This window comes from Macaca thibetana, chromosome 14 (genome assembly GCF_024542745.1).
Source record: "Macaca thibetana thibetana isolate TM-01 chromosome 14, ASM2454274v1, whole genome shotgun sequence".
Taxonomy (NCBI): domain Eukaryota; kingdom Metazoa; phylum Chordata; class Mammalia; order Primates; family Cercopithecidae; genus Macaca; species Macaca thibetana.
The window spans coordinates 23,699,777-23,708,539 of NC_065591.1; the positions used below are offsets into that span (position 1 = coordinate 23,699,777).

The following is an 8,763-nucleotide window of genomic DNA, read 5'->3' on the forward strand; positions in this document are numbered from 1 at the left end:
ACTCACTACCACTAGGCTTTCTTCCCTACGGACTTACCAGAAACCAACTCTTTCAAAAGACTCCATCTGATATCAGCTAACAGCCTGATGCTTCCCCTATTTTATGGTTGATAATAGGCCAGGGACTACCGAGTGCTCCTGGCCAGTCTTTGGAGAATGCACAGTAAGGGTTTTCCTGTCCTCTGCTTCACCTTTTGATGTCAGAAGGCCAAAACCTTTATCCTCAGATCACGCTGGTGCCACCACCAATTTTGTACACAAGTCCAGTGAGGGGGCTGTATTTGTCAGGGTTCTCTAGAGGAACAGGACTAATAGGATAGATGTGTATATGAAAGGGAGTTTATTACAGGGAATTGACTCACACCATCACAAGATGTAGTCCCACGATAGACCTTCTGCAAGCTTGGGAGCAAGGAGGCCAGAGTCCCCAAACCTCAAAAGTAGGGACGCTGACAGTGCAGTCTTCCATCTGTGGCTGAAGGCCCAAGAGCCCCTGGCAAACCACTGGTGTAAGTCCAAGAGTCCAAAGGCTGAAGAATTTGGAGTCCTTTGAAGGCAGGAAGCATCCAGCACAAGAGAAAGACAGAGGCCAGAAGACTTAGCCAGTCTACTTCTACCTTCTTCTGCCTCCTTTTATTCTGGCCGTGCTGGCAGCTGATTAGATGGTGCTCATCCAGATTGAGGGTGGGTCTGCCTCTCTTACACCTGACTCAAATGTTAATCTTTTTTGGTAACACCCTTACAGACACACACAGGAATAATACTTTGCATCCTTCAATCCAATCAAGTTGACACTCAATATTGATTATCACAGGGGGATAAGGCTTGCCAGAATGGCCGCTATGCAGACTGAAATCCTTTATGAAAAATAAAGCTCTCTGCCAGGTGCAGTCGGTGGCTCACACCTGTAATCCCTGCGCTCTGGGAGGCCGAGGCAGGAGGATCACAAGGTCAGGAATTCAAGATCAACCTGACCAACATGGTGAAACCCCGTCTCTGCTAAAAATACAAAAATTAACTGGTGGGGGTGGGGGGTGGTGGTGTGCACCTGTAATCCCAGCTACTCAGGAGGCTGAGGCAGGAAAATCGCTTGAACCCAGGAGGTGGAGGTTGCAGTGAGCCGAGATCGTGCCACTGCACTCCAGTCTGGGTGACAGAGTGAGACTTTGTCTCAAAAAAAGAAAAAAAAAGGAAAGAAAAGAAAAGAGCTCTTTTTTCCAAATTTATGAACCTCATCATTCTTCAGTTGACAGTGCGTAGGTAGTGGTGATTCATGAAGGAATAGGAGAATGATCCCTTAATAATGCTATTTCACTTTACATTTATGTAGTGCTTTCTAGTTTATTAATGGTAGTATTGGGAAGAAAAAAAAACTGCTTTAATGCCTATGTTTCCCTTTTCTTACTCTCCAATACTGGCTTCAGGGCCTCTCTCTGGTTCCATCACTATGCTACTGTAAATAAAAAATAACATTTCTAAGTTCTCCCCCCAACAGTCATCTGAATACACCCCTCCTTTCAACCAACAGCATTCCAAAGTTAACCATGTGAACCCAAAAGTATCTGAAACTCAATCAATTTATAAGGTTTATCTTGCCAAGGTTAAGGATGCACCAGAGACACAGTCTCAGGAGGTCCTGATGCCAAAGGTGGTTGGGGTGCAGCTTGATTTTATACATTTTAGGGAGACATGAGACATCAATCAATACGTGAATGACATACCTTGGTTTGGTTCGAGAAGGTAGGACAAGTTCAAGTTAGGGAGAGGGCTTCCAAGCCATAGGTAGATAAGAAACAAACTTGCATTTTTTATTTTTGGGTCTCTGGTTAGCCTTTAACTAAATACACAATTTACATTTGAGTGAAAGGTAAAGGAATAGTCATTTATGCCTTAGTCTGGTTTAATGTAACAGTAGGGCAAAGGAAGCAATCAGATATGTGTTTGTCTCAGGTGGGAAGAGGGATGACTTTGAGGTCTGTCCTTTGTCCATAAGGAACTTCCTTGCGGGCAAATTTTGAGGGAGGTATGTGGCTTTAAAAAAAGTCTTTGTAGCTCTTTTATTTAGGAATAAAATGAAAGGCAGGTTTGCCTGTTGCAGTTCCCAGATTGACTTTACCCTTTGGCTTAGTGATTTGGGGGTCCCAAGATGTATTTTCCTTTCACAACCTGAAAACTATTTCAGGCTGTTACAGGTAGTTAGATAGGGATGGGCGGGGCAGGAGAGGGCTCTTCCCCACCTGCTAGAAATGTCAGGTGATGGTTTGACAATTATCAGACTGCCTCTCTAAAAATGAAAATTTGGCAGCCCTCCCAGGGCCAGGCGGAGACCATTTCCTGATGATCCACAGCTATTAACATTAAAGTGTTAATTGAAAGCAGATGCCAGGGAGAAAAAACTTCTTGGGCATGCGCACTAAGAGACAAAATGGTGAAATATGACCTTCCGGGTACAGTCCGCTGGAAAAAGGGAAGAAAGCCTCGGATGGGCGTGAGTGCAACTTTCTAAATGCAATGCGCAGTGCTCAGTTCCCAAGGGTAAGAAGGGCACTGGGCATTCAGGAAACCCACCCTAGGGGTCTATAGAATCACGGGAAAGAGGCAAACCTATTAAGCTCTAGGATCAAGGTTAAACATTCTCTTTGTCCTTCAGGAGCCCTCTTGAATCTCTTCCAAGTGAGCTTTCCTTTCTTTCCTGTTCTAAAGCCTTTTTTTTTTTTTTTTTTTTGGCTCTTGTTGTCCAGGCTAGAGTGCAATGGTGCAATCTTGGCTCACCGCAACCTCTGCCTTCCGTATTCAAGCAGTTTTCCTGCCTCAGCCTCCTGAGTAGCTGGTATCACAAGTATGCGCCACCACGCCGGGCTAATTTTGTATTTTCAGTAGAGATGTGGTTTCTCCATGTTGGTCAGGCTGGTCTCAAACTCCAGACCTCAGGTGATCCATCCGCCTCGGCCTCCCAAAGTGCAGGAATTACAGGCGTGAGCCACTGTGCCCGGCCTTAAAACCTTTTTAAATAAACTTCTACTCTTGCTCTGAAACTTCCCTCAGTATCACTTTCTGCTTTATGCCCCTCAGTCAAAGTCTTTCTTCTGAGGAGGCAAGAAGTTGCTGTGTACCCATGCAGATTCACCGCTGGTAACTCGGGGTAACTCAGATACCTACCACCAGTAACAAGGCCATGATGGGAAAGGGGAGTTGGACATGCCTCGTTATAGTCTCCTGTTTTTTGTAATTCAGGCACAGATGACCAGTATTAACATTAAAATAGATGTAAAGACTGATAAAGTAGACTCTTTGAAGCAATAAGACACCAAATTTTAGCCTGACTCTAGTGTAGCATCACATGGCAGATAGCAGGCCCTGACAGAAATTGAAGTATTTTACCCCAAATTATATTTTTTCTGACATATATTGAAATGGCCTGGCAAAGCTGTCTCTTGTGAGAAAAATTTACATTCTACAGAGAATCCCCATTAGCTCATTAGTTTCTTTTCCCTGATCCAGGAGAGAATCAACTCTGATAAGAAACATTGACAATCTATTTTTTTCTGAAGCTAGCTGCCTGGAGGCTTCCTCTGCATAATAGGAATCTTGGTTTCTGCAACCCCTTATCTTAACCCAAACATTCCCCTCTATTAGTTCTCTGTCTTTGGACAATACCTCACCTCTTTCAACCAATTGCCAATCAAAAAATCTTTGAATCTCTCTGTGAGCTGGAAACACCCCTCACATCGAGTTGTCCTTCCTTTCCAGACTGAACCAATGTACATTTTACACGTATTGATTGATTGATGTCTTTTTTTTTTTTTTTTTTTTTTTTTTTTTTTTGAGACGGAGTCTTGCTCTGTCACCCAGGCTGGACTGCAGTGGCACGATCTTGGCTCACTGCAAGCTCCCACTCCCGGGTTCACGCCATTCTCCTGCCTCAGCCTCCCGAGTAGCTGGGACTACAGGTGCCCGACACCACGCCTGGCTAATTTTTTGTATTTTTAGTAGAGATGGGGTTTCGCTGTGTTAGCCTGGATGGTCTTGGTCTCCTGACCTCGCAATCCACCCGCCTCGGCCTCCCGAGGTGCTGGGATTACAGGCATGAGCCACTGTGCCCAGCCTGATTGATATCTTATGTCTCCCTAAAATTTATAAAACCAAGCTGTAGTCTAACCACCTTGGGTACATGTTCTCGGAATCTCTTAAAGGCTGGTCACTCATATTTGGCTCATAAGAAATCTTTTTTTTTTTTTTTTTTTTTTTTTTTGAGACCGAGTCTTGTTCTGTTGCCCAGGCTGGAGTGCAAGTAGGGTGATCTCAGCTCATTTCAACCTCTGCCTCCCAGGTTCAGGCGATTCTCCTGCCTCAGCCTCCGGAGTAGCTGGGACTACAGGTCTGTGCCACCACGCCCAGCTAATTTTTGTATTTTTGGTAGAGACAGGGTTTCACTATGTTGGCCAGGATGGTCTCAATCTCTTGACCTCGTGATCCTTCTGCCTTGGCCTCCCAAAGTGCTGAGATTACAGGCATCAGCCACAGTGCCCGGTCTAAATCTCTTCAAATACTTTACAGAGTTTGACTCTTTTCATTGATACCATATACCTGAAAGAACTTACGACAAGACATTACTCTTCCAATTTCTTTTGGGCAGTGTCAACTGTGAACTCCTAAGGCTTTCCTTCCTCTGGTCCCTTTGTCCCAGGCCCCACTGACAATCTCCCGGCTACTATGTTGCAGCCACAAGATAAGCATGTTTTAACTCTTTGTTAAATAAATGAATAAATTAAAGGATGAGGTGAATATTAGGAGATAGATGAGACTGAGGGAGTACGTGCAGCAAGTATATTTTCATCAGCATAAATCAGATGTTCAATAAAAGTAAATCTTATTTTCTCTTGCTGCTCTCTTCTAATTAGAGTTCTCTCCTCAGATAATGTCAAGAGTTTAAAGTTGTCAATTAAAAGATAATGCCATCTCTTGACTTAAAAGAGTCTCCTTTGTTTATATGCTTAGTTTTAAGGGTTTTTTCCTCCCGTTTCCTCCCCATTTTCTTCCATTTGAGTAGATGATTCTTACAAGGAGAAAATCCAGAAACTATCAGTTGGCTACCTTGATCTGATCCTCTTCATGAAGAAGCTTGAACTTCTCCCTGCTTCACAGATGGGTTATGAGATAGTCCTGAGAAGCTGCGTTCTAAGAAGCATTATGACCTGTCTTATTAGAAACAACATGACATCACTTTTAACACATTCTTTTGGTCACAAGGAGAGGGAATTACACACCACCTGGTTTTGGATGCATGCTTGAGGTAAGGCTTAACATTAAGGCCCAAACTTATGTGGAACTGTAGCATAATAAATATATTTGGTCTTTGTTGCTGGTTCCTCGTACAGAGTTTTGAAAACTCTACTACGAATTTCCTGAATGATAGGAATGTCCCTTGTTATTCATGTGGTGGCGTACTTAATGACGCTTTATTTTATGCTAATGAATTGCCTTAAGGTGGGGTCCCTAGATAGCATCAGGATAGGGGTGGTCACCAGAAACAGGAAGAAATCAAAGCATTGGAACATTAAGTTCCACCCATATACTTTAGAGAAGAATGTAGGGGGAGGAGTTGAAGATTAAGCTCTATAAAAAAAAAAATGTGTAAACAATGAGCACTGATGAGCTTCCAGGTTGGTGAACACATTCATGTAAACGGGACGGAGGAGAGTCACTCATACCCTAACTCAACAAAGAGGCTCCTGGGCTCAGGACACCTCCAGACCTTGCCCTATGTATCTCTTAATCTGGCTATTTATGGGTATTTTTTATTGTATTCTTTCTAATAAACTGGTAGACATGAGTAGTGTTTCCCTGAGTTCTATGAGCAATTGTAGTAAATTATCGAGCCTGAGGGAGGGTTGTTGGAACCCCCAATTTATTGCCAGTTGGTCAGAAATAAGGAAGATGTGAACTTGTAATTGGAATCTGAAATTACAGGATTCTTGTGAGACTGAGCCCTTAATTTGTGGGATCTAATGATAACTCTAGGTAGAGAGTATCGAAATTAAATTGAATTATAGGACACTCCGCTGGTATCAGAAAATTGGTCAGTGTTGGGAAAAAAGCAATGTACATCTGATGTCAGAAGTAGAGAGTGTAGAAAAAAATAACCTTTGTTTTTTGAGCTGTCTTGGTATCTGGTGAACTTCAGAAGTCCTTGATTAGACTAATTACAAATTTCTCTCACTACTCTGCTTCCACACATAAGGTCTTCAAACCAAATAACCCTCCTTATCAAGAAGACTAGGCAGTTTCTACCGAGCAATGTGTTTCAGTTCCCCACTAGCCTGCAGAATTATTTAAACAAGCCAATCACATCCTCCTGAAGGAGCTGAGATCACATCATCTTCTTGATACTACAAAGACTGCCCTTCAAAGCCCCCCAGTTTTCACTCTGTTCCCAAGGGCAACCCCCATGTGGCAGCACATGGCATGTGGTATCCTCCTTCCCCAGGCTGTGAGTTCACATGTCTAATAAATTGCTATTGATTTCATGTGTCTAGTGTTATGTGTTGTATGTTCAGCCATCTCCATAACCAGTAGGTAGAAATCCCAGACTAACCCATAGGGGCTGATTGAGATAGCATTGCAAAATCACACTGCACAGAGCATGTTAGATATAGGAGGAAATATATTGTTGCAGTTATCTTTGGAAAATAAAATCCCCATTGATATTATTTTCTCTTCATAATGGGATAGGAGAACCTCTCTAATACACCCTCAATGAATTTAGAGAACATCATGAAAATTATGTTACTTAGCATTAATTCTTATCACTGTCTTTATCACCAAACTGCTTTGGATGGATAATCTCTATTGCAAAGCACCATTTTTGGCACTGTAGTACCCATCTTGAAAGATGAAGTGTGTGGGATATTTATTTATAATTTATGTATTTATTTTTATTTTTTAAATTAAAAATATTTAAAAATATTTAAATTAAAAATATTTTTGAGACAGAGTCTCACTCTGTTGCCCAGGCTAGAGTACAGTGGCATGATATCGGCTCACTGCAACCTCTGCCTACTGTTCAAGCAATTCTCTTCCTCAGCCTCCCGAGTAGCTGGGATTACAGGCACCCACCACCACACCCGGTTATTTTTTGTATTTTTAGTAGGGACGGGGTTTCACCATCTAGGCTGGGATGGTCTTGAACTCCTGACCTTGTGATCTACCCGCTTCAGCCTCCCAAAGTGCTGGAATTACAGGTTTGAGCCACCACACCCGACCTGTTTATTCTTTATTCTAGGTGTGCTACTCTACTCACCAGACATCTGAAACGACACCCAGATCATCTGGAAGTTAACATGTTCCAGGTGATGTCCCTATGTAAACCAAGGGTTGGTTTTCAGTGGTAAGTTCTCACTTAGCCTTAGTCTGTTTTAATTACAGGTTTTAAAGTCTTCTCTTCTGTGGCATCTTGACTGCTTCAGGGTTTTTTTTTTTAATTTTAATTTTTTAATGATGGAGTCTCTCTCTGTCACTCAGACTGGAGTGTACTGGCACAATCATGGCTCACTGTAGCCTCAAACTCCTGGGATCAAGTCATCTTCCCACCTCAGCCTTCTGAGCATCTAGGACTACAGGTGTGTGTCACTATACCTTGCTAATTAATTAATTAATTTTTTTTTTTTTAAGAGATGGGGCCTTGCTATGTTACCCAGGCTGGTCTTAAACTCCTGTACTCAAGTAGTCCTCATGCCTCAGCCTCCCAAAGTGCTGGAATTATAGGATGAACCACTGCACCCAGCCTATTTGGAGGTGTTAATAAGTGTTCTGTGCTGTTAAATGGGCCATGTTACTGTGGATCAGTTTGGAAGGGAATCATCAGAGACTTAGAGCAAGCATGGGTGTCACTTGTACTGAAAAACTCATGGGTGTCTCGCAGGCAGCTATACGATGAAGGCAACTGCATGCTAAAAAGCTAGTACGGCAACATGTGTGGCTAAAATTATAACCATTGATTAACAACCATGCAACTTTCTGACCATGGCGATGTTAATGGAAAAACAAAACACAATTAGATATTTTAAAGGGATTTATTCTGAGCCAATATGAGTCACCACAGCCAGAAAAAACGAAGTCTCCAAGAGTCCTAAGAAAACGCACCTGAGGTGGTTAGATTACAGTTTGGTTTTATACCTTTCAGGGAAGCAGGAGTAACAGGCAAAGACATAAATCAATACCTGGAAAATATATGCCCATTTGCTCCAGAAAGCTGGGATATCTTGAAGCAAGGGCTTATAGGTTATTGCTTTTAATGGCAAAAACCACAATTACTTTTGTACTAACTAGATATATGTGTGTTATATGTATTATATATGTGTGTATATACTATGTATGTATACATGTGTATGTATATATGTGTATATGTGCATGTGTGTATATATGTGTATATCTGTATGTGTATATGTGTGTATATGTATGTATGTGTATATGTGTGTATATGTATGTATGTGTGTATATATGTATGTGTGTGTATATGTGTGTGTATATATGTATGTATGTGTGTATATATATTTGTGCAGTCCCCTTAAACCCCAAGATCTACTCTCATGTCCTAGATATCCAAGATCATGCCCATTCATATTTCAGTCTCCTACCTCTTTCCAGACTAATTGATTCTCATTTCAATTACTTTGGATATAATTGTTTCTTTATTTTTTTTCACCTATTTTGAAGGCATATACTCTATATCTTATATCTTATTTCTTATAGGTTTTCTTTTCT

At 41.8% G+C, this 8,763-nt stretch overlaps 1 long non-coding RNA gene across 3 annotated transcripts in view; it reads right to left on the reverse strand.

The window, feature by feature from the left end:
* Positions 1-5,169, reverse strand: part of LOC126936035 (uncharacterized) — an 87,224-nt gene extending 82,055 nt beyond the window's left edge. For all 3 annotated transcript variants that reach the window (XR_007719373.1, XR_007719372.1, XR_007719371.1), the window contains exon 1: positions 5,095-5,169. This is a non-coding gene — a long non-coding RNA (uncharacterized LOC126936035). The remainder of the gene's footprint in view (positions 1-5,094) is intronic.
* Positions 5,170-8,763: the final 3,594 nt, after the last annotated feature.